This window comes from Tachypleus tridentatus, chromosome 4, assembly GCF_004210375.1.
Source record: "Tachypleus tridentatus isolate NWPU-2018 chromosome 4, ASM421037v1, whole genome shotgun sequence".
Taxonomy (NCBI): Eukaryota; Metazoa; Arthropoda; class Merostomata; order Xiphosura; family Limulidae; genus Tachypleus; species Tachypleus tridentatus.
Window position 1 is genome coordinate 62,222,768 of NC_134828.1, and position 24,856 is coordinate 62,247,623.

The 24,856-nt window shown below is 33.8% G+C and overlaps 1 pseudogene across 1 annotated transcript in view; it reads left to right on the forward strand.

Annotated features, from left to right (window-relative positions):
• The window catches only part of LOC143249262 (uncharacterized), a 62,913-nt pseudogene that overhangs the window by 25,978 nt on the left and 12,079 nt on the right, over positions 1–24,856 (forward strand). Inside the window, exons 4-7 of the transcript XR_013027699.1 lie at positions 8,423–8,552; positions 20,938–21,137; positions 23,656–23,775; positions 24,063–24,248. The product of XR_013027699.1 is annotated as an uncharacterized LOC143249262 (transcript). The remainder of the gene's footprint in view (positions 1–8,422; positions 8,553–20,937; positions 21,138–23,655; positions 23,776–24,062; positions 24,249–24,856) is intronic.

Consider the following 24,856-nt stretch of genomic DNA (forward strand, 5'->3'; position numbering starts at 1 on the left):
CGGGTTTACTGTTATACGTTTATTTCAATATCTACGTTTGTTCCAGTTTGATGCATATGACGTATATTGTCGGATGTGTATTGCACAAGTCACGCCTGTTCTTTAAATTTGTAAAATATTATCAAGAGTTCGAGAATCTTGCGTAACTGGTATATAAAACAAACAGTGGGCAGTGCATGTTGTGCAGTGTCTACGCTATTTCTTAACATTTTTATAAGCCAGTACCAGTGGCTTAGCTAAAATTTGATTTAAAGACTGGAATGCAGTTTCACTTTTTTGCACTTACTCAAAACACCAACCTCAGTGAGTACAAATAATTGTGTGGCAAACTTGGATAAATTAACTAGTAACTGTCAGCAGTTCAGCACAAAACCTAAGGAGCTCCAAATTTCTTGTTTGGTCTCGAGTTGTGTGCTTGTCTTTCACCACTACAACCTTTACAATATCGGTGGATCTATCTCTGCCTAGTAGTTTGCTGAAAACTTCCGCTTAAATACACAGACAAACTTTTCATGATTGTAATTTTACAACCTTGGTACACTAGAATAATGTTCTGATATTCTGAGCCACAACTTGAAACATATGGCTATGAATCCATATGCCATCAGTATAAATGAGACACTTTTCTCATTCTAATCCTCTTCGATGTAATCCTCTTAACATTTTGAAAGGGCTAGCGTTAAACATAAGTTAAATGATATGACATTGAATTCACACAGTTCTCAAATCACGCTCCTATAGAAACGCTCGTTAAAAGATATGATGCCCGTAAGACTCACGATAACTGATGAACCAACTCAATATCCTTTGAACTTGTAAGATTCTCGGTATGATCAAGAAGTGACGTGTTTTGGAATAATCACCCATTCAATAAATTAAGACAATTTAAAGAAAAAGTCGTATTCATTTAGGTTGCTTTGTTGTCCATATGGTTAAATCTGTGATACATCTGAGATAACTCTGCCATAGTCTCATGTTGCTTCTTATATAAATACACTATCGAACAACAAACTGTCTAATCTCATAATCTCCGATACCAAGGCCGTCTGCTCTAAGGAAGATTAGTTTGCACATTTTAGGAAATAATTCAGATAATATTTTACCATCACTGCTACAGGGCAACCTTCTTAACATCACTAACATGCTGATGCATACAAGTACTTGATTTCAGTGCGCCTACCACTGTGTATCTGGAACATTGTCCAAGAGAGAATACTTGTGCACCTCGAGATGTAGTGCCCTCAGACAAAATGGTAAGAAGAAGACAGGATAGTAGTGACTGATGTTTTCATCTTGTTTTACAACCAATTCTATCATCAGACATTGTTTCAGTGTTCATTGTTAAATAGAAAGACTACTGATTGCCTCAGTTATTCACAGAATCAGAGAATGATGCTGGTACCTCTACCTGGTAGTTGCGCAGTTCTTACTGGTGTACATTCATCACATGCATCCAACTATTCTTCTAGTCAGAAAATACGTAGAATTCTCATTGAGACAAATTCAGCTAATCTGTAGTTTTCAGACTGTTTGCCTCCACATTTAGATATCTTATACAAATGTGTACAAACTTCTGTACTATCTCTCAACTTGATTATAAACCTCACTTCTAGAAAGTCAATGTAGAAACAGGAACAACTAGTGTTACGTATTATAATGCATTTTGACGAGTCTCCAATTTATTGTGTTACGTACGTTACGTGTTATTATTTCAAATAACTGGAAATTTTAATTTAGCATTTAATTAACTGTTAATATGTATCAAAATTGTATTTGCAAACAAGTTTGATACACACAATTTTCTCTCAAATGTATTTTAACATACAAACAAAAAACAACATAATTCATAATAATGGCTATTATTAACTTATTTGAAATGATGGTTTGTATACAAAAGTATTACAAACTTACAGACAATACTGAGTTTTATATCCGGTATGGAACTGAATATTTTATTGACGTTCGCGCGGAATAAATTAATTATTTGTTGATACACCTGTATACTTTTGACGGCTGGCTAAACTTGAAGCACCTGCTAGTTTTCACTGGCGACAATATCTAATGTCTTCGTAGAAATACTAACGTCTGTAGTAATTCACTGAAGTTTAATGGGTTGTAATGTTCGAAATTTATAAACGTTTCTGGTCCAGTTCTGAAGTTTTCCTATTAATAAGCGTTAATCACAATTATACCTTTCGAGGCCTATAACACATTGACTGTAGCTGACTAATAATAATAATAATAAATTATTGTTTCTTAGATAGCTGCGTTTATACGAATCACGCAAGTTTCTACAACAATGAACAATATGCGAACACGTTATCGTTTTCGTAACAAATATTGTGGATTTTTACTCTCAAAAATCTTCTACAAATTTAGAAAACAGGCAGGACTTGAACAGTATACATCCACTAACACACGACACTCGCATCAAACCGAAACAAACATAGGTACCAAAATAAACGTATAGCTGTAAATCTGTTACACCAAGTATAAGCTTTTACAAAGATATCAATGTGGCATGTAAATTTTGTCTAAGAAAGTTAATCGGTGCAAGTTTGACCTTTTATATCATGTTTACGAATATGTTAATCAACCAAATGCAGAACACCTGCTAGGATTTAAAAAATAAACAACCTAAAATACCTGAATAAAAATATTTTACTTACGAGGAAAAAGTCATGGTTATTGAAATGCATTCATATACCTTTAATCTCTTTTAACAAGGTAATCGTGTTTAACTGAAAAACAAAACAATAATAATGAATCCCTTATTATTACAACAAACTAAATGGGGTCACCTGTTTCAACAAGCAGTGATAACATATGAACCAAACCACGAAAATTATTTGTGTGAAAGGTATTACTTTCTTATTCTTATGCTACTTTCATAAATGGCAGGATGGGTGCCACAGCCCTTGTAACGTAGTCGTGAAATTATTATGGGCACTGCCATTTATGTAAGTCTTTCAAGTGACATCTTGTAATACAGGCACTGCTATTTCTAAATCTTCATATGGGCTTTGGATTATATTAAACGTGAAATAAAATATCACGTATATTACATTTATTATTAAAATGCCTCTTGGTCATGAAAATTAGATTTGTCCATCTGCTAACCACCTGTTCTATCTGTTAATAGCAGCATAGTTATTATGGTAGTCACCTAATAATATTTTAAATAAGTATGGTTAATTCTTGGCTACACTTAACTCTGGAAAGCTTAACACAGTCGTACCTGATAATATGTAAAATGTAGTCTTTGTAGGTCAGATTTCAACACTCATCGTTTTGTTTTTTCAATGCTGAACAAAGTGCATTCTCATAAGGGTCTTATAATTTATGCAAATATGCAACTTTCAGATTATATGCATTTTCAGTCGTTATGTAAATTACATCAATTTATGGTTTGGTTTTGAATTGCTAAGTAAGCAGTTTCATTTTCTCTACCATTCTCTCTTTACCATATCCATATATTCTTAGAGTGCATTACTTTCTATTGCTTCCACAGCTTCGTTATGTAGTAAAAAATATTAAAAATACAATAACATTCGTTAGTTTGACTTCAATCATTTGTCGGTTGCTTTAGCAATTGCAAAATGAGGCCGTTATTATTATTTTTACGCGACGACAACAAACTTAGATGGTACATGACAGTTGGAAGATAAAGTCGAAAGTGTACAGAACTTATGAAAGTTTTTAGGCCCTTAGTGTTTATCTCAGTGTGTAAGAGTTCACACAATCAAGAAAATATCCATTCAACTAAATATCCAGAAGCAATGCTGGTGTCGATATAGTTATCTTACAGCTGTATAATTCTCTCGAGTTTGTGTGTTCCTCTCTAGAGGGCAGATGCAACGATGTTTATTTGTTTTTGAATTTCGCGAAAAGCTACACGAGAGCTATCTGCGCTAGCCATCCCCAATTTAGTAGCGTAAGACTAGAGGGAAGGCAACTAGTCATCACCACCCACCGCCAACTCTTGGGCTTCTCTTTTACCAACGAATAGTGAGATTGACCGTCATATAACGCCCACACGGCTGAAAGGGCGAGCATGTTTGGTGTGACGGGGACTCGAACCCACGTCCTTCAGGTCTCCTGATGTGAAAGTTATGACGTCAGTGGTTTTACTATATTAACATAATGAGGTTTGTTATTAGTTAACTCTTTTGTTTTCTAATAACATAAATATTAATTCATATTAACGTGAATTGCATTTTTTATAATATATGCTGTCTCCACTCGGACAGCATTAAGTCTTCAGATTTCAACGCTGAAATCAGGGGTTCGATTCCCCTCTGTAGACATAGTAGATAGCCCGATGTGGGTTTGCTATAAGAAACACACTATATATATGCTAACATTCTGTTATACTTGTGTGAGCACAATGGAAACTAATCAGTATTTAATGTTGGTTTCTCAATGTTGGAGAGGGTTGGAATAAAGCAATTTTTCTTCGAAATATCCATTGCTGCTGTTTAACTTATAAGAATTGTAAACTTCACCAATAATCGTTTACACACAGTTCTTATTGGATTTTTTTTTAGGAGAGTTGTTACTGAGACTTTTATTCAGTAATACAGCTGTAATTACGGCTTTCAGTATTGGAACTGGCAGGGCGGGTGGTTAGGGCGTTTGGCTCGCAACCTGAATTTCCTTCACACCAAACAAACATAGTCGTTCTTTCATGAGAGGCATTATAATATGACTGTCAGTCTCAGTATTCTCTGGTAAAAGTCACTCAGCCCTAGAGTTGGCGGTGGGTGGTGATGGCCATCTGCCTTCCTCCTGGTCTTTCACTGCAACATTAGGAACGGATAGCGCAGATATCCCTCGTGTAGATATTTAACACTGAGCTATATTACTAGTTGTATTTTTCATTTTTATGCGTTAGAGGCAGTTATTTAGTAGGCGTAATCCTTAAAACACGTTTATAACTTATCTGCAGAATAGATTAGATAAGTTTCATTGATACTACTAAAGCTCCTGACACTAAGTATGTCGAGACTTGTCTGAAATTTAGTCCTATTTACCTCCTGGGCTAACGTAAAATCGGATAAATCATCGTTTTCTACTGTTCCAAGTTGGTTTAACTCAGTTAATCTGTCGTGTTACAGTGGAAACACCCACTCGTGGACTTTTTTTTTTCGTGCAGTCCCTTGTCGCTACGCTACAGCTGCCGATAAATCTGTCGCTGAGAGCTATATCAGATTGAATTTCTTAAGTTGTTCAGCTTTTCCGAATAAAGAGAAGCAGTTGTGAGGTAGAAATGGCCACCGGTAAGGCTATCCTGACTTTCAACAACGGTTTCTTCATGGCTGAGTGGACTCGACGCGTTAAAGTGAGCGAAATAATTTAGTAACAGGGGAACATAAACCAGATTGTTGATTTGTGACTTGCTTGACAATTACTTCTTCCAACTCCAGGAATCGAGTGCTTCGCAATGGCGCGGTTGCCAATTTAATTATTTTCTACAAACAGAATATACGTGAACGCAAAATTTGTCAGAACTGCAGTATTTTCAATGGCGGCGATAGCCAATCGTATACAATATTTCAGGATCTCTACTACACAAAAGAATTGGAATTTATAGTATATTGTCTAAATTGGGGACCCATTGCTATAATGTCAAATCGTCTTTTTTTTATACGTATGTAATGAAAATTAGGCATATGGTGCAACTTCACGTGATCTGGAATGCAAATAATAAATCGATGAGCTCTTAAACGTATATTTAGCAAATGTGGCTTAACATATTTATACTTCCTAACATTTCAGTTCAGAATAACCCTACCTGATATTTTGTTCAGTCAAACTTTTCAATGCAGGCTACTGACTTTGATTTCAACGCGGTAGTTTCAAGTTAATGCAATATAAATTGTACAAATGATTGTCCAATTAATGCGCATTAATAAAACATAGGATATTTTGAACAGTAAAAAGTGAAGAACTTGGAGAAATCCTTTAGTGTGAAAAGACGAAGACACTCAAATTAATTTTAAGACTAGCCTATGAAATATTGAACACTGTATTCATTACTACTGTCGAGGTTTTAGTAAAATATTCGTAGCCTTTTAAATAAAAATAGAAATTGTAGATTATTCCGTGAACTCGTTTATATCACTTATATATTTTTTTCAAATATCTGTGGCCATCTCAACGTTGTCATTTTTGTATGTCTTATCTTTACCAGTTCTAAGTGTTGTTTGTATAAAATGTATCTACTTTATAGGTGTACATTTTTATAGTGAACAAGTTTAGTTTTACTGTCAATCGTTACTGCCAGCCTCAACAACAGTTTTTCTGTGATCCAGGTGCAGAGACGCCTGACGGACTTCTTAAACTTTAGTTCAGTTTTATACTAAATATAAAAAGGACAACATATTAAAAAAATAGTGCATGATTGATTCAAGAGCAACATTTTATAATATATTAAAAATACGAAGGCTGAAAGGTTTTTGTTTGTTTTTTCAAATAAAGATCCTTTCTTAGAGCAGTATTTGTAAATTTCAGTATCAATTTTTCTACCAACGGCTTCTTCAACTAACAGAAGTGTGAGTGATTAAAAATTGTTCTTTGTTCATATTTGAACGTTTACTGTCTTTTATTAAGTACGGAAATAGTTCCTGTTTTCTCAGGAAGATGGAAGAAATTAAAATCCCTTCTATAAACAACAAACTGTTAATTACCACCATACTAAGGAAAGGAAAACAGTTCAATCATAAACATTTATATACACATACAGATCTGACAAACCTTTCCGCAGACCATACCATTATAGATAACTCAGTATTTTTAACGTATGACCATATAAAAATAAATAAATTGTCTGCATATTTACCTTCCGAATCTGTCGATAGATCGTTTTTCTTGAGGTCCTGGTGCAGTGCACCCTTTGCAAACATTCCTAGTTTCGGTACTGGCTCAAAAGAAAACAGACATTTCTTAACTACATCTTTCCTTGTGCAATTTTTATATCCAAATTAAGACTTTTTATCATATCTTATTTTGTACCGACGATGTTGATTATTGAATCTTAACGACTCACGATGTTCCTTCTATGCACGTTGAATTTTAATTAGCAATAGAACCGTTGGACAGAGTTTACAATTATACTTGTAGCAGTAAAAATATGAAATGGGATTAGGTATAGCCAACGTTTGGCTAGGAGAAGGGACGGCGACAACACGCTCAGATTATGCCGACAAAACATGGCGAGACTAGATCCGCGACGAAAATGGCTGTGCATTCTATTTTATGGTTATCTTACTTTTGTTCCACACGTTTTATTGTAGCTGTCAAACGACACTTGTGTAAAACCGCCTGTCTGGTCTCGCTAGGAATGTAGCTTTACGAAAGAGTTGTTAACACAGGTTTTTTAAGTTGTTCAAATATAAGGTACTCAACGATTGAGTGTAAAAAACATTAATATTTTCCTTTATTTTTAACAATGGTTCATTATGTAAGAATGTACGTGTGTATTTAATTAAAAAGTATGTAGCTGTTAGGTCAAAATGGCTTGAAAAACAACCAAACGTTGTATTTTAATATCCAATTCTTTGTTGTCATTGTGTATTTTAATATACTAATCCTTGTTGTCACTGTGTATTTTAATACCAATTCCTTATTTTCACAGCGAAAACTAATATCCAAATCTTGTTGTCATTATGCTCTTAAGGTGTAAAAATTTGTATCAAATTGTTACAATCTGTTGTTATCGAAAATGATCCATTCCTCTGGGTACAATAAAATATAGTTGATAGATGAATCTGTCTCGGAAGGAAATGCCCAGTTGAGGTCAAATTTTATGTTATATAGTTACATACGTATAAGATCGGTTAGATTACAGTGCATAAATGGCCTTTTGACGAAGATAGCTCTGGTATCAAACATATTAAAGTATACTTGGTGATATTGTCTTTAGAAACCAAGACCACCGTTGTTTGTTTTTTGTTTGGTAAGAAACTGAAGATGAAAGTTAAAGCTATCTGTCTTTGTCGCTCAGAAAAAAACTAGCCCTCTCCATGAAAACTCGCACATATCCCACTGATCGCCCGAATTACTTGTAGAAGTAGTAGTGTTGATAGGGGACACCAAGGTCCCACTCTCACCGAACTATTCGTACTCTGGTAAATGTCAAGTCATGCATTATGAGTCTATTCCTTGTGACTCGTGGACCTCCTGTAGCTTTTCTCTAGGCCTGTTTGTCAAGCATGTCACACGGCAGGGTCGGAGGTAGGCAGTTGTCTGTCCATTGCGAGAGGTGCGGCCATATTTGAGCCGCTACACTTTTAACGTATGAAATAAAGAACTTTCAAAGACAGGTAGCATGAACTGGATTGACAATAAAAAGTATCGTGTTTTATTGGAAGTGTGTGTATTTTGTACTTCATGCCACAAAAGTGTGCGTCTCTTCCTTCAGGCCTTCCACTACAGTTCCCGAGTGCCTTCGCCACAGTTCGTGCGCCAATTCCTGTGGATCAGAGAACGCATGAGGGCCGTTATGTGTGGGAGCCACGGCTACACTCTCTGCACCATCCGTCTTCATCTGGGTGAGTCGATTTTTTGTGTGTATCTTATTATAACAGTTTTCTGGAAAAAAAACTCTCTTGCTTCAGCACTATTCTATTTACAAAAATAAACAGCATTGTAAGAATTAAGTTCAGTTTTAGAAGTAGTGTAGAGTAAGTAATCCTGAAAAACATTAGGTTATCGAAGGAAAATTGTTATACCTAAGAGCATTCTTTGATGCCATGAAATCAGTTTAACGAAAAATATTGTAATAAAAGAGATATGATTTTTTGTTTGTTATACATATATATCCACGTTGAAGTGAAACCTTTAAAGTCTGTATACAAACATATATATCTAAATGAAAGAATATAAAATATTTTATAAACTATTGTTGTAAATAAAATCACAATAAATACTTTCTGACAATACATACTTAGAAATGAAAAACATTTTCGTCTGTGTACATGCACACAGAGAGTATATTGTTTAAAACATGTTTTAAAGTTCCCATGAGCTTTTAACATTAATATAGAGGGCCGAGTTCAAGAATAAGTATTTATTTCACTAGTGATAATGTTTTTACAACATTGGATTCGCTCTCCAGTCAACAGTGAGCGTATTAAACAAAATATTTGTTTATAGTTCAATATTATTATGAAGGCCATCACGTGTATGTATGTATGTATGTATATAATGTGGGAGCTTTAATTAAATTAAAGAGATAAATTTATAAAAGCCATATCTTCTAAAATCCAACTTTTTTGTTTTGTTTTTTAGTTCAATGGTGATGTGAGTTAATTATTTAAATTAAATACTGTTCATTAATTGTTTTTTGTACATATCTTTATTATTACATTCAAAACATAGAAAGGAAAAAAAGGTTATTTAAAGTAAGCATAAATACACTTCTTACTTATTTAATAATTTTTCTTTCTTTAATATGAAATTAACGAACAGAGGTAGAGGTGTAGCCCCCACTTCAGCCACCACCAAAACCTATGGCACATCTTATATTCTTCTTTAAGCATGTGCTTTAATGATATTTTAAACATATGTAGCGTTTTTATCGTACTTCTTAAGGCTTGTTCTGATAATTAAAATGTAATGTTTGGTGTTGCTAGTCTCAACACAGTCCTTCCTTTTCACTTCTGTTTACTTAATGCTGAAGTAATGTTTTTTACGTTTACGTACATATACACACATTTTTAAGAATGCTTAGAACACAAAAGATGTCTGTTAGAGCAGTTCTTTTAACAGTCAAACTGTTAATATATAAACAATTTATAAGAATCGCAGCTGAACTACAGTTTAATTGTGAATATTATATTCCATTCTCTACTTTTTATTTTCTTTAGAGAACGAAAGATACGTAATGAACATCTGCTTCTGGTATTACATTTTTATGTTTATAACATATCAAATAACTGTTAACAAAATACAAAGCATTAGCAAATTTATTAAACACCAATGCTGTTAATATCAAAATAATGATTGCAATAATAACGAATCAAATAAAAGTACGAGAAGAAAAACAACAACTAATTCTAAGATTATAAAGTAATAACATCAGACTATTCTCAAAGACCATTGTTAAATCACAAATAATGGTGAAGTAAGAACTTGCATTAATATATTTTACCAAATAAAACAGTTTAGGTGTTACAGTTTTATAAATCTAATTTACCACTTTTCTCGTTCTTGTAAGTCTACCTTTCAGCTTTTTATCGTGTTGCCAGATCACAAGATTACATGTAACATGACTTTCTACTTAATATTTGTTTAACATAACATAATTAATTATGAACTTAATAATATCTCACTACAAGGTGTCTTAATATAACACTGCTTCTTCAATATTTAAATTCAATGTCCATTAGGCGACTAAAAGAAAACTGCATAAGCGATAAGCAATCATAATTAAAAATACAAATTTCTACCTTAATTGCTGTATAAAGGAAATGTGTGTGTGTGTGTGTGTATAAAGGTGATCATTCTTCGAACTAAACACAACCCTGTGTACTGGACTGTGAAGCTGAGTTTCGTATTTCTTGTCCTGTTATAAGAAAGTAAACTCTTAATTGGATAATTAATCTCTACTATAATATACTCTTCAAAAAAAGAAACGCAAAAGGCAGAATATGAGACAAATTGTTAACAAGTTTACTCCGGGTAGTTCTGTATGACGTGTGAAACTTTGCACATTCACTGCTGAACATCCAAAGTCTGCAAAGGCGAAGTCCACGCTCACTAGGTGAAGTTTAACGTCACTCAACGTCAATAACGAGTATGCCCCCCGTGAGCATCAATAACTGCTTGGCATCTCCTGCCCATGGAAGCGATGAGATGACAAACCACATCCTGTGGAATGACTGTCCACTCAGCCTGCAAAACTGCTGCAAGCTGAGGTTGTCGCTGTCGTAGACGTCGGTCCAACTCGTCCCAAAGATGTTTGATGGGGTTTAAATCTGATGATCTGAAGGGCCAGGGAAGAACGTTGATGTTGTGGTGTCTCAAGAAGACAGTGGTGAGTCGGGCTGTGTGAGGACGGGCGTTGTCATGTTGAAAAACGTCGTTGACGTTCACCATGATGGGTTGCACATGGGGCCAAAGAATCTCGTAGACGGTTGCGTGCGGTCTGATCGGAAATCCTACGCAGCCCTGGTATGGTTGAGGCAGTAGACGTCGCAGTGGTGATCCTATCCCGTAGGTGACGTAACCGGATGTAGCGATCTTGTGCGGGCGTGGTCACACGAGGTCTGCCAAATCATGGACGGACGGTCACGAGTTGATCCATGTTGTTGGTAACGATTCCATAGCCTTGTGATGGTGCTTGGGTGGACATTCACAACTCTGGCAACATCTGATCGAGATTCGCCTGCTTCCAATCGACCAATGACGTTGTTGCGTTGGGCTTCAGTCAGTCTTGGCGTAACTGTATTGCGTGTCGGTGGCTTAACACTGAGCTATGGAAACCGAGAACCCGTCACTTTTATAGGGATTTTGCACATGTTGCACTTGCAGAACATGGAGATCTCTCAAACAAATTTATTGGACACGCACACGTTTTGGCGAAAAATTCGATGTTTTCCTCCGTTTTTAAAGTGCACAACTTTTATTGTCATTTTGATCTGACAATCAGTGCCTTAACACGTGTAACATCACACACTCTTAGCTTGTAACGTTATTATATATATATCTCTTTAAAATAACAAAAATATTTCTTTTGCGTTTTTTTTTCTGAAGAGAATATGTGGAGAACAATAAATGTTACGTTATTCCAACGAAATGTAATGGGCACTGAAAGTTATTCTGCAAATTCAATTTCAGTCGAAGTCTCTTAGTGTTTATAGCACTAACACCGAAATGCTTGCCCTTTCAGTCGTGGGGGCGTTATAATGTGTCGGCCAATCCAACTATTCGTTGATAAAAGAGTAGTTCTAGAGTTGGCAGTGGGTGGTGATAACTAGCTGCTTTCCCTCTAGTCTCACTCTGTTAAATTAGGGAGGGCTAGCTTTGCGTGAAATTAAAAAACACAAGCAAACAACCAATTGAGTATATATATAAAATCATCTGACTACTATATTAAGAGGGTATACTGGTTTTGTTTCTTAAATACAAAGTTGCATAATGGACTACGTACATTCCGTCCGTCACAGAGAATTAAACGCCGGATTTTATATTGTAAATCCATAAACTGACCGCTGACACATTGGGGCACGAGGAGATAGTGTTAGCGTACATCTGTAGTTCGTAACAACTGTCAGTTACAAAGTAAGGAGTACGACAATATTTGAGAGAATTGGCAAATAAATTTTCCAAATATCAATCCAAAGACAGCTTTGTGCAGAGGATGAAAGTTAAACTGTACATGAGGCTGTTTAACCTGTACTAAACAGTTGTGGAATGTAAAATATACAAGCTTTAGTGCTGTTTGCGTAATGTAATATAAACTAACAATCTTTACGTTTACTAGGTGAGCGGCAACAGGACGGTTCAAAAGCATGTTTGTTGTTCCAGTTTACTAACAAACTTCAAGTGACTATATGTTACTGAATGCGTTCAAATCTGTCAGCTTTGGTGCTGTTATATTAATCGGCCTGGCGTGGCCAGGTGGTTAGAATATTCAACTCATAATCTATGGGTCTTGGATACGAATCTCCGGCACGCCAAACATGCTCGTCCTTTCAGCTGTGGGAGTGGTGTATCGTGCGGTCAATCCCACTATATGTTGGTAAAAGAGTAGCCCAAGAGTTGGCGATGTGTGGTGATGACTAGCTCCTTTCCTTCTCGTCTTGTACTGCAAAATAAGGGACGAATAGCGCATATAGACATCGTGTAGCATTGCACGAAATTCAGAACAAAGAAACAAACAGCCCACTATTAATTATGAATACCTATATATGGGAATGGTGTTGATGATTGGGTGTTTTTATTATAGTCAGTAGTTCCAAAGTTGAGCTGGCTTTTCCTCAACTAGCCAGCTTGATACGTTCTGGTAATGGTGAAAAGTTTCGTCGGCTCTGGACAGAGCAGATATAGTGTGTTTTTATATTATTACACTATTCTTTACTTTCGCTTATAGTATGTAATTAGTGGGGGGCCTATGATCTAGCGGTTCGCTCATGTATCACATAAAATTCCCTTATTTAAATACTGGACTAACAACTGCGGCGACTTAGAATAGTTTTATACTTTTTATGTCAAATTTATTTAAAACTGCTTTTTCACAAAATTTCACAATACTTGCTTAAGAACTAGCAATAGCTGTACAAAGCTTAATCTAAAAAATAATGTAGCAATGTGACTGTAGTTTTGTGCATTTTTTCTCACCGTAAAGTTTCATTTGTTTTAAGTTTAAATGTAGATGTTTGAGATACACATGTAGCGGTATGTATTCTAAATATAATATTTGTTCTGTAATATAAATATTTGTTGTCAGGCTACGATATTTTTCAGAGAAATAAATATAAGACCAACTGGATGTAAATTATTTCGGGAATTCTAAAACGATGTAGGAAAGTTAAGAAAGACTAGTGAGTGAAGATTCCGTAAGTAGCTGATGAATTAAAACTATATTATATTACACGTCACATATTGTTAAGGCCTAGATTTCAAGTTTAGAGTACGACTTTTGAACCTTTTATTCTGTATGTACGAGTTGCATGGCTCAATAAAATAATGCATAGTTGGAATTGCGAATAATTTGAAGTGAATAATTTCTTTAAAACGTAAACGTTGCCGTTTTTGTGTTATAACGAGTTCTCAAACATTTCTCAAGAAGCCTAGATTATGGGCAGATCTCAAAGTAATTAGTGTGACATTTAGAAGTTAGTTAAAAATGCCTACATACATAAAATGCCCAAGCGTGGCACAGTGGTTAGGATATCGAACTTTGAAGGTACTTGATTTTGACGCAAAATCCCGTTTTGCATTTCAGGTGCAAGCATTACACAATTTCACTATTAGAATGATCCAACAGTTATCGGTGACTACTATTGCAATGCTATCTTCTGTCTAGTTTATCAATTCAGAATTAGGAACGATTAGAACAAGTAATCCTTTTGTAGCTTTGCGCAAATATCTGAAACAAACAAAATATATTTAAAAAATCTGCATAAATTATTTGTGTTTTCGAAATATTTCAACACTGATAAAGATGGGAAACTTCACTCAGTGTTAAAAGTTCAACAAAACAACGTGACGTCAACTTGGAAGAAGTCGATCAATAAATAAATAATATTAATTCAAAAACGTCTAGATGAGCACTGAAAGAAGTTGACTAGAAAGCCGAAGAGCTTAAACGTTGACTATTTTTAAATATTAAACAATAATTCGAATTAAAAAGGTTGGCTTAAGAGTAAAACATGGTACAAATATTCACCTTTTTATAAGATGATGTACAGAAATTAGGAACTGAATACAAGATACGTTTTATGAATCCCGCCAAGGAAACACTTTGTAAAGAAATACTGTTATAGTTCAGCTTACAAGAATGAACGGTGTCTTCATACATAGATGTATAGATAAAATACAGACGGAATATAGTTATGGAATTAATTCGATATCCATGATGAGCAGAATATAGATAGTTCCCTATGTAGTTTAGTGCTTAAAAACAACAAAACTGAATCAGAAAAACCATCATTACAGTCACCTTGACTTAAACAATATTCACCTTAGTTGCCACAGCCATATACCATACAACTCGACCTATCACCGCATATCAGCTTGTTTAGCAACAACCTCTTGGATTATAGGATTTGCAAGACTACTTACAGATTTAGAATGCGAGTTGAAAAGCATATAAGATTCAGTTCGAGATTATTTTTTCTAGTATATAAATCAAATAACGAGCAGCAAATAAGCTACTTTGCCGCACGTTTAGAAGGATATTCCTTTACAATGCTTATCATAAAAAAACTGGAACAGTTACGAGAGATTTGTTTTTGTTTCATCCCGTAATTCTCAAATAAGCAATCAGTACTGAGAATGCTGAATATCTCGCTTACTTGTCCTGTGTAGAAGTATTTCTATATTCTGTATTATCTGGCATGTGATCAGTTCGTAACTGCTCTTCCAAACAAAGTGATCAAATGAAAGCTGAATAGCAGTATTTTAAGGTAAGTTATAAAATATGGAGTTGAAATCCCTCAGAGATGCAGAAAGACAGACCAAAACCAGATTACTAGAAGTTACAGAATCATTGGGAAGACTGATACTTATCTCTTTTAAATAATCTAGAAGAACTGAATAGCCAAAATTCGATTTTCCAATGAACATGACCCCCAAAGTTAAAAAAAAAGTTAAGTGCTGAAAAGAACGTTTGTATATAATGACTGCAAACATCAGTGCCACGATATAGGATACTATACATTTCATAGAACATGTTGTAAATAAGGAAAAGTGGCCCAAGGCTTCAAAACTGAAATGTAGGTGATCTACGTAGGAGACTTGAAGAATCTCTAGAATGAATGAGAAAAAATACAGGTGTGCTTTGACATTAAATATGAAAAAATGAATAATCTAAACTTGAATGGAAACATTCAGTTTGAATAAATACACTTGTTTTACTTACGATAAGAAATTGATCGATTATGGAACAAAACCAAATTTATTTTACTAAATTAATCTGAATTGATGTTTATTGATCAGTAGAATTTCTTTTATGCTCCAAACTGATACAGTTTTTAAATAAAAGCATGTAATAATAATTTTTTATGAGATATGGTAAAAAATAACGAAGAAATATTTATCAGGCTAAGAAAAACGAGTTAGTTTATGGCCCTAAAACTTCTCATTTCACCCAGAACTGGATTAAGAGCCTAGTAAGCATGTAGAGTGAGAAACATAGAGAAGACTAACCACTAATTCTGTATTCAAAGCATGGGACAAAAACTGAACGATATTGTTGAGAAAATTTTGTTCTTAATTTATTTTTAAGTTCCTCATTTGTTGAGGATGCAAGTGTGAATATATATTATTGATACTACAATGTTTTTACATTAACACAGCGAAATATTTACAATATATCAAGTAAAAAGTGTCTAGAAAGCAATCTTGCATCATTATTTTCCAGGTCTTGCAACAAGAATATTCACTAATAATTTCATGTACACTGAGTTAGAATCATTTGTGTTCAATGCGCAGAACTATACCACGTTCAACCAGCTTTGATTCGTAGCGTGTTTTTGATGTGCTTCAAAGTCTAGAATGATGTTAAACCTAGCAGTTACTGTTCAGGAGGCTCAACATGTGGAGGACTATGGTCAAATTCAGAAAGGTGAATGTTAGTAATTGGCTGTAAATCGAACTGAGCATTTGTATCAGCTTGGATTCGGTTGTTTCAGAAGAAGTACACTTTCTATAGTTCTACAAAATGTACCATTTTGTTCATCAAGCTATATTTGCATCAAAGGTCTGACCACAACACGTAGGCCCTCGGTAGACATAGAATATATTACTCCCCTCAGTAGGACAGCAGTAAGTTTACGGGCTTGCAACCCTAAATTCTGGAGTTCGATTCCTCATGGTGGATACAACAGATATCTCAATGTGACTTTGCTTTAAAACAAACACACACTTGCACATAATCCATCACTGGCCGGAATTCAAAACTACCTCGAATCCATTCATATGCCAATAATCTTTAAGGGATTGATGACATTTTATAGATTATGGGTAAGAATGTTTAGACATTTAATTTAATCGACAGGGAAAGAGCGGCATCTCCATGATCTTATATTCTCAAACAATGAGGTATATTTTCTTTACAAGTTATCTCAAATATTTCAACTTTTGAGTTGCAGTACTTAAACCCAATTTAGTATTTTTAATGATTTGCTGGCTTTATCAAACCTGCAGTATAGTAAAACCTAACCATGACTTTAGTTTCTAATTGATTCATGACTTAAACTAGGATGCTGGCTTCCAGATGCACATTCTGTTTCAGGCTATCTTCAGTCAGAATCAAGAACGTCTGTGATAACTCCATATCCCAGTCTCGGGGCACATAAGGAATTTTTGTGTAAAACATTTCGTGTGTAAAATCGTATTGGTGACCCTGAAGGTTTAAGGGCGTCACAGAGATACTTTCAATAATGAATAAAAGCTGCAAAAAATATAGTGATTGCGTCAGTATTATTGTAAGGCTTACATTTTGTGGGCTGTTTTTTAATTATCTGGTGAAAATAATTCAAGGTCAAGCCTACAAAGTGGCATACTATTTCCCATTGCTTCTACAATATTGAAAACTTGTATACTTTTTCAAGTTGCTGTATGACTACATTGCAAATGATTTTAACTTCATAATACTATGTAAAAATAATCAGCTTATTCGTACTACATAATTCAGTAGGTATGATAAGAACATAAATCCAAATATTTCACAAAAAATATTGCTTGATTCAAGCTATCCTGAAATAACTGGACACATTTCACGACTATATTGTATTTTTAATCTCTCTTCGAATGTACGAGAAAACTTTGTACCGCATCTTTAGAACTTTTTTCCCAAGCATGTCTTACTACACCTTTGGATCTGAACATCTTCATTTAAATTACAACTAAGAAAGGCCAACATTCGCGGGTAAATACATGTCTCTGCCACGCAATTTCAACATGGCGAATTTTGACGTGAAAAGAATACAAAACTTCTGTGTTATTGCTCAGAACTTCTAAGAACGTATCTTTGTATCAAATTCAGTGCAAGTTGATTAACATACACATAAATAGTTTACGAAAATCCAAAATTGTGCTTTTCTCATTGAAAAACCGAGCAAAAGACAGATTTTAGAATTTCCCACATCTGTTTAGAATCTGTTAAAAATACCTTACAAATCCCATGTAAACTGGCTGAAATATGGCAGAGTATTTGTCAAAAACCATAGAATTATGCTTTTTGTGACATCTTGACCTCATATAATTTTTAAAAGCGTGTAAGTTTAACTTACTGTTTTGTCAATGTGCGTTTATTGTAGGAAAGTAACTTTGTACCAAATTCCATGTGAATTTGGCAAGATACAGTAGCATAATTAATCAAAAACTCCAAAATTATGCTTCTTTATAAGCTTTGGTCCCCTTTAAAAAGGTTCAAAATGGAAAATCCAACTTTTTCTGTATGCAAATGTATTGGCCATATTAAAATTTATATTTGCCAACTTTTATCTTGATTGCTGTAAATATAACCGAACAATAGCCCAAAACACACACATTTTAGTTGTTTTACCTTTGACTTAACAAAATCCTCATAAAGCCCTAAATCAAACAAAAAGTGAAAAGACAAAGAAATCTGTTTGAATTAAACCAAGGTTTAACATTTTCAAGCTTCAAGTCCAAGAAATGAAAGATGTTGTTTTGAATTAAGCACAAAGCTACACAATGGGCTATATGTGCTCTTCCCACCACGGGTATCGAAATCCGATTTTTAGTGTTGTAAGTCCGTAGTCATACCGCTGGGCCACTGGGGAGCAGAAATGAAGGAATGGCAGTCAATAGAAAAATGATTGGAAGGAGAAGTGACAAATAGAAAAACAGTATGTCTCTGTGTAGACATGAATATATAGGTCATAATAAACAGTAAAATAATATACAGTGGAACCCCTCTAAGCGGCTACCCTTCAGATTCGGTCAGCCCTTGAAAGCGGTCATTCAATCACAGTCCCTTTTTTTATTTACGTAATCCCTAATTATGTACAGAGGAACCCCTCTAATCAGGCCAGTTGGTCTCAGTCCCGAAGGTGGCTGCTTTAGAGAGGTTCCACTGTATTGACTAACGTTTTAGCTACAGGCGTCTTGTAAACGATGGCGTTGCTCGTTTCGTTAAGAAACCTTCATTTTAGAAAGTGTATTATTATTTGAAAAACCACTAGTTTAATAAGCCTACATTTGTACTGCTCCTAGCTTTAATAAATGCAAAGATTTCTGAGCGAATTAAAAGAAACCTAGTACACTATTCATCCCCTTGACCTGCCTAGTTCAAGAAAAGCATGTTGATGAAGAGGGTGGATGACTTATTTGGTCTTGTTTACATCACGCAGTACTTTAAGCTTCCGACTCTGGTTCTTAATGAATCCGTGGAAGTTAAGCTCCTCCTTTATTTATGTTTTATTTGGGAACACAAATGCATGTTAGCTCGTCAAGTAATCATTCACCATGCATTCTGTTTTGGCAGCCTAGCACAGCGCCCTCCTAGTGACAGTTTTTGGAATTATGAATGCGTCATTTTTGATGACGTCACCGCTCTCTTTCGCTTGCCTGAGGCAACCAATCTGCGTGAGGAGGAATCCTTTGGACAGTAAAATGCGACTATTACTACTGCTTTATTTATCAATTGATTAAAAGATTGATCTCAATATTAATACATCATTTAGTATGAACTGAACTGCCGTAATGTTCTTGTTGTTTTTTTTAACGAGAAATATAATGCGTTTTTTACATAACTATGCCAGGATTCAAGGTACGTGAACAATTTGTATAAATGTTTTCATAAACCCGAGATACACTGTTCTATATTATTTTTCTAAAAGAATTCAGCAAAAACACGAGCGAGCAGATTAACATTGTGATTTTGATGCACTTTACAATATCACACACGCAAAAAGGTCGAACGATACGTAAATAACCAGATGCGTTATTATGACAAGGTATAAAATCCTGTGTATTTTTTTTAAAAGACGTAGTTCTTTCTGATATTTGGGTTTCCTTAAGGTGGTATTGCTGCTTTGATCTTGTACAATGTATATGTTCTCATCATCAAATTCATTGACGAACACAATCTAAAGAAGATATTGTTTGAATGATTGTTGATGTGATAATTGTGCGAGACACTTTGTACTCTTAATTACTTGCATAAGATTCTCTGTGTTCCTTTCTGATTATAATTTCCAAATTGACATAAGAGGGCAGATGATAATAACAGCTTATAATTTCAGTTTTCTTGTGGTAGATCATTTAGTGATGCCATGACTAATCTGTTCAGTTGGACAGCAAGATGGATCTCTTAAATGTTATTTGTTCTATTCCTTTACTTGAGAAACAAGGGTTTATAAGACTTATTCAGTTTGTTTAACATCATAGATGAAGATAATTACATTTATGAAATGAGTGTTCAGATACATCAATATGGTACATATAAAAGTTACATCCGTATATTTGACAAGAATAGTTGCTTTAGAGAATGAGGCTGGCAACTCATTGGCTGAATTTCCTAGAAACTGTGACAAATGATCTAAGTGGTTTAGTCTTTAATAATGTTAGCTGTTTCTCTACTGGTCCACTTGTGTTTTTCATTGTATTTATTAGGCATTCTATAACAATATTTATACGTTTCTCTCTCTTTTGACAGTTTTATCACCTGTGGGTCTTTTAGATTAATATTATTAGTCTCGTAAACAAGCATTGTGTACATTATATTGTATAATAGTGGTCTTATCTGCACATTTTAAATATTTAACTTGGGAATTCTTTAAACTACTAGTCCAATTTCTTGTTGTGCTTTTTATTTATAGTTATGTTCTTCTATTGACTAATAATTCTAAACATATCATACGATAATTTAAAAAAAAAAACAATGTAAAAAGGACTTAAATACACAAAATTGATACCGCTGTGTATAAATATGTATAAATTAAATTAATGAAAGGACATTTTGATCTATTATACATCAGTAAATATTTAAAAAACATATAAAATTGTTATCTGCATAGTTTTAAGCATCCAAAAATTATTACTTAACTTGTTCATTTTTTTAGCCCACACAGTTAAGTTGCAATTTTTTCAAATTCATCATTTGACTTTTTGCGATTATTAAAGAATTCTCAACAGATGACTTATAAGGAACTGCCCATTAAATTTGTTTTGCTGTACATTTTGATTATATCTGTCTTGATAAAGTTTGACATTCAGTTTTGGATGTGTCATCTACAGACTTGCTGGAAATGGAACAGGTACTGGACTTTCAGATGTTACCTTTCTCTCCCAGCGTCGAGCAGTTCCAAATGGACAGATGGATCCTGGGTTTCATCATCCATATCGACTCACTCCATCATATATGGAGCAGTTATACAGTTCTTTTCATTCCAACCCATCAATCTCAGTTAGAGGCTTCAGTCCCATGGAAACTCCAGGTTATTTCTACTTTACATTGAAAATATTGTTTGGTAGTAATTCAATAGTTCTTTCATTCAAAATGTTCTGTTTTTTTTTTATAAAATATAAAACATTAAAATCATCATAATAAAACTCACACAGATATGCATTATTAATTAAATTAGCATTAATAAATAATTAAAATGTTTAAATATTTTGCATGGGATTTTATCCTCTTTTCCAATTGTCCTATATCAATTATAAAAATGACATAATTAAGAATTTAAAAAAATGAAAATTGTAGTTATATTTATACTTTTATCACTTGATTAATCTTAACTAGTTTATTAAATTATATCCACATCTTGGAGCTAGATAATTTTAATTATGTATTTTGAAGAATTAATAATTTCAAAAAATTAATCTGTTTACATCTTATTTAAGTGATTGGAGCAATAACATTTTATTTTTAGCTTAACCTTTAAAATATGTGTATAAAAACAACATTAAGATCATTTTTTATTTATGTTGTAAAGCTGCATAATGATTTCTCCAGAAATTTGATGAATGTATTGGCCGTGAGAAATGTCATACAAAATGAAACACACGGTGTCCGAAAATGAATATACCAAAAACAAAGTTTAACTTTATTGTTATTTGACATAACAACAGAAAGTGGATATAAATACAAGCAGTAGGCTAGTAGGTTTGTTTTGTTGTATTATTTTTTGTTTTTTCTAGTTTCTTTGAACGAACTGTTACTGAAACTTCGTATATCTATATGCTACAAGTTATTTATTCCACAACTTCGAGAAGCCTCCGACTTGTTACAAGCAGCTATCTTTCATCAAGATGGAACACCACCCCACTTTGCTCGAATTGTTAGTGTTTTTAAACCAAACTTTACCACGGCGTTGGACGACCTATCAAACGGCCAACTCGTTCACCCGATTTAACCCATTTAGATTTTCATCACTGGGGCTTTTTTAGAAAAACAAATGTACGCCATAATAAACTTTGAAAAACTGAAAAACCTGCTTCGTGATGCTATCTTATTCATCTTTAGTAATGCGTTGGAAAACGTTTTCTCAGATTGTGAATGTATAATTAGATTAGTTACAGTGAATAAGGGAAGACATATAGAATTCCATTAATTATTTAAACTAAAACTTACAAGCGTACTAATTGTTTAATGTTGTTATCTCAAATAATAAAATGATTCAGCTTTAGTTTTGGTATATTCATTTCGGACACCCTGTATTGTAATGACTCTATAATAAGCTTTGGTGGCCAAAATATCTCTGTTGAAAGAATGATGCATCTGACATTGCAAATAGAATGATTTCAAAACGGCCATAAAGGAGATAAATTTACTCTGAGAACAGAAGTTACTTCATAAAGCATACAGTTTTTAGGTAGATGAAATGTGCTCTTTACTCTAGAGTAAGAAACATAAATGTTATTCGTTGATGGTTTGAGGATTGTTACTTTTCGTCAGTTTTTTTTTAATTGACTTTCCAATAAATTGTAAGGAGAAACATACAGGGCGTTAATAAAACTAGTTTAAGTGTGTTTTTTTTTGTAAATACCGTAAAGACTTGCTTCTTAAACTACTTATTTGCTGCTTGTATTTTAATGATTAATACCTATTTTTAGAAATAAACATCACCATATTTATGTTTTAGTTATATATTATATTCATATTACCGACCTATGGAGCCGAGAGAAACACGATGCAACAACTGTTAAACAGTTACTCTTGTGGTGAAGCAGAACGGGCCCCCTCTCCATCTCTTTTTAACATTTTAAAGAATTTATTTAAAGGAAGATCCTAATTAGAACTGCAACAAGGAAAAATCATAGCAGCAGTCATTTTTAGCTCGCAGGATAAGTGTAAAAACGTTATTTAAGTAACGACAAATATTTGTTAAAGTTACAAGTGACAAATGTTTTAGTTATTACTGAGACTATTATTTCAATCATTCTTAATTTACAAAACATCTATATGCAAAAAAAAAGTCAAAAGCATATGCTTTTTATGATTAAATGAAGATATAGCCTAAAGGTGCTTTGAGGGCTTTACGGTATAATCAGGTTTCATTTTCCAGAGCTTCTGGACTGTTGTCCCTTTCTTTTCCCCAGCTGTCGTTAGGTTTGGTCTTATATATATTTAATTACAAATTTTAATTCTATGCTTTCTTTTTATGAGAAACGTGTTAAACTTCTACACAGTGGAGTGATTGTATAAAATATCAGCGCAGTTATTGTTAAACTAAAACGTTTGGTGGAAAGTAAGTGTTAAAATTTAAGGCGTTAATTAACTTTTAAGTCACATTTAGTTTTTAGAGATGATACATTCTGAATGATTAAGAAGGGTATTGATATACAAAAATAGATATTGCATTTTTTATTTTGTTTGTTTTAATACTAAACAGTTAATGTAAAAATTAAATAAAACTGTATAGAAACACTTGTGCTTCTATAAATACCTCATTTTTTGACAAGTAAAGTTACATTTTACAAATATCATTAATTTAGAATCTTGAACATGTGCAGGTCTAACAATGCATCCAGACTACCTGCATCAAATGGCGACACTCAATCAACGAGGATTGGTAGGAGACTTCCAACCTCTTCTATCTAATTCAGCCGCTGATGTAGGTTTTTCAGTGGATAGTAAGTATAATAAGGTTTTGTTGTACAATGTTGAAACTGTATTAATTTTTCTGTACGTTTATATTATTATTAGTTGCTAATATAAATCGTATACTTGTAACACTTAGATTTGTTTTCAGTTTGTAGACTGAGAATAAAATCATTGCAGTTACAGTCCGATATTTACACAGAATGATAAAGAAGTACCACTTGTCATAAGCTAGTACCAGAAAAAAATTATTCGTTTCTGTAAGATTCCTGAATAAGGATTTAGAGAAAATATTTTCTTACCTCTTGACATATTCTAGGCTCTAGTCTGACTAGTCCTAGACCAGGGTTTCGACATGGAAGGAAACGTGCTCTATCCAGTTCAGCGTATTCAGATGTTTTTGATATCAATTCCATGATCAGATTTTCTCCGAATTCCTTGATGTCTTTCATGAATGGATCTCGAAGTTCTAGTGCCAGTGGATCATATGGTCATCTTTCTGCTGGTATGTAATATTTTAAATACGTAACGACTTGCAACTGTTCTTGTAGTCAAAAGTAAAAACTAATATCTCTAAACAGTTGAAAATATACTATGGTGTGAGCGCCTTTTCTAATGAGATATTAACATTAAAAATATTATATATCTTAACAATGTATTATTTATTCAATCCCACTTGCCCTGCTGAGCTCTGTATTGGTTATCATGTTAATATACACTATTCTTCTTCCCGCAAATTTGCTACAATAGTTGAATTTAGAAAGTCCATAGGTGTACCATGGATTTGTTGGTAATACTGCTTATTATATTGGACCTAAATGTGGACATCAAACGAGAGTTTTTAACAGTTTACAAATGTCATCTTGTGATAGAAAAGTATGTTCAGTTAGGTATTCGTTTTCGTCCAGTCTGATTTCGCAACTCTCAGGCCAGTTTGGTGGGTATGTATGTTTACAACATTAAACAATATAATTTCTTCGCTTTCATTAATGATAATGTTTGAAGATAATTTGTAGATTAAAAACTATTTTTAATTTGTTACGGACTATTGCCAACCAAAGAGTGTTATAAACCTACAAGGTGTTCAAAGAGGCTATACGTAGATGAATTGAT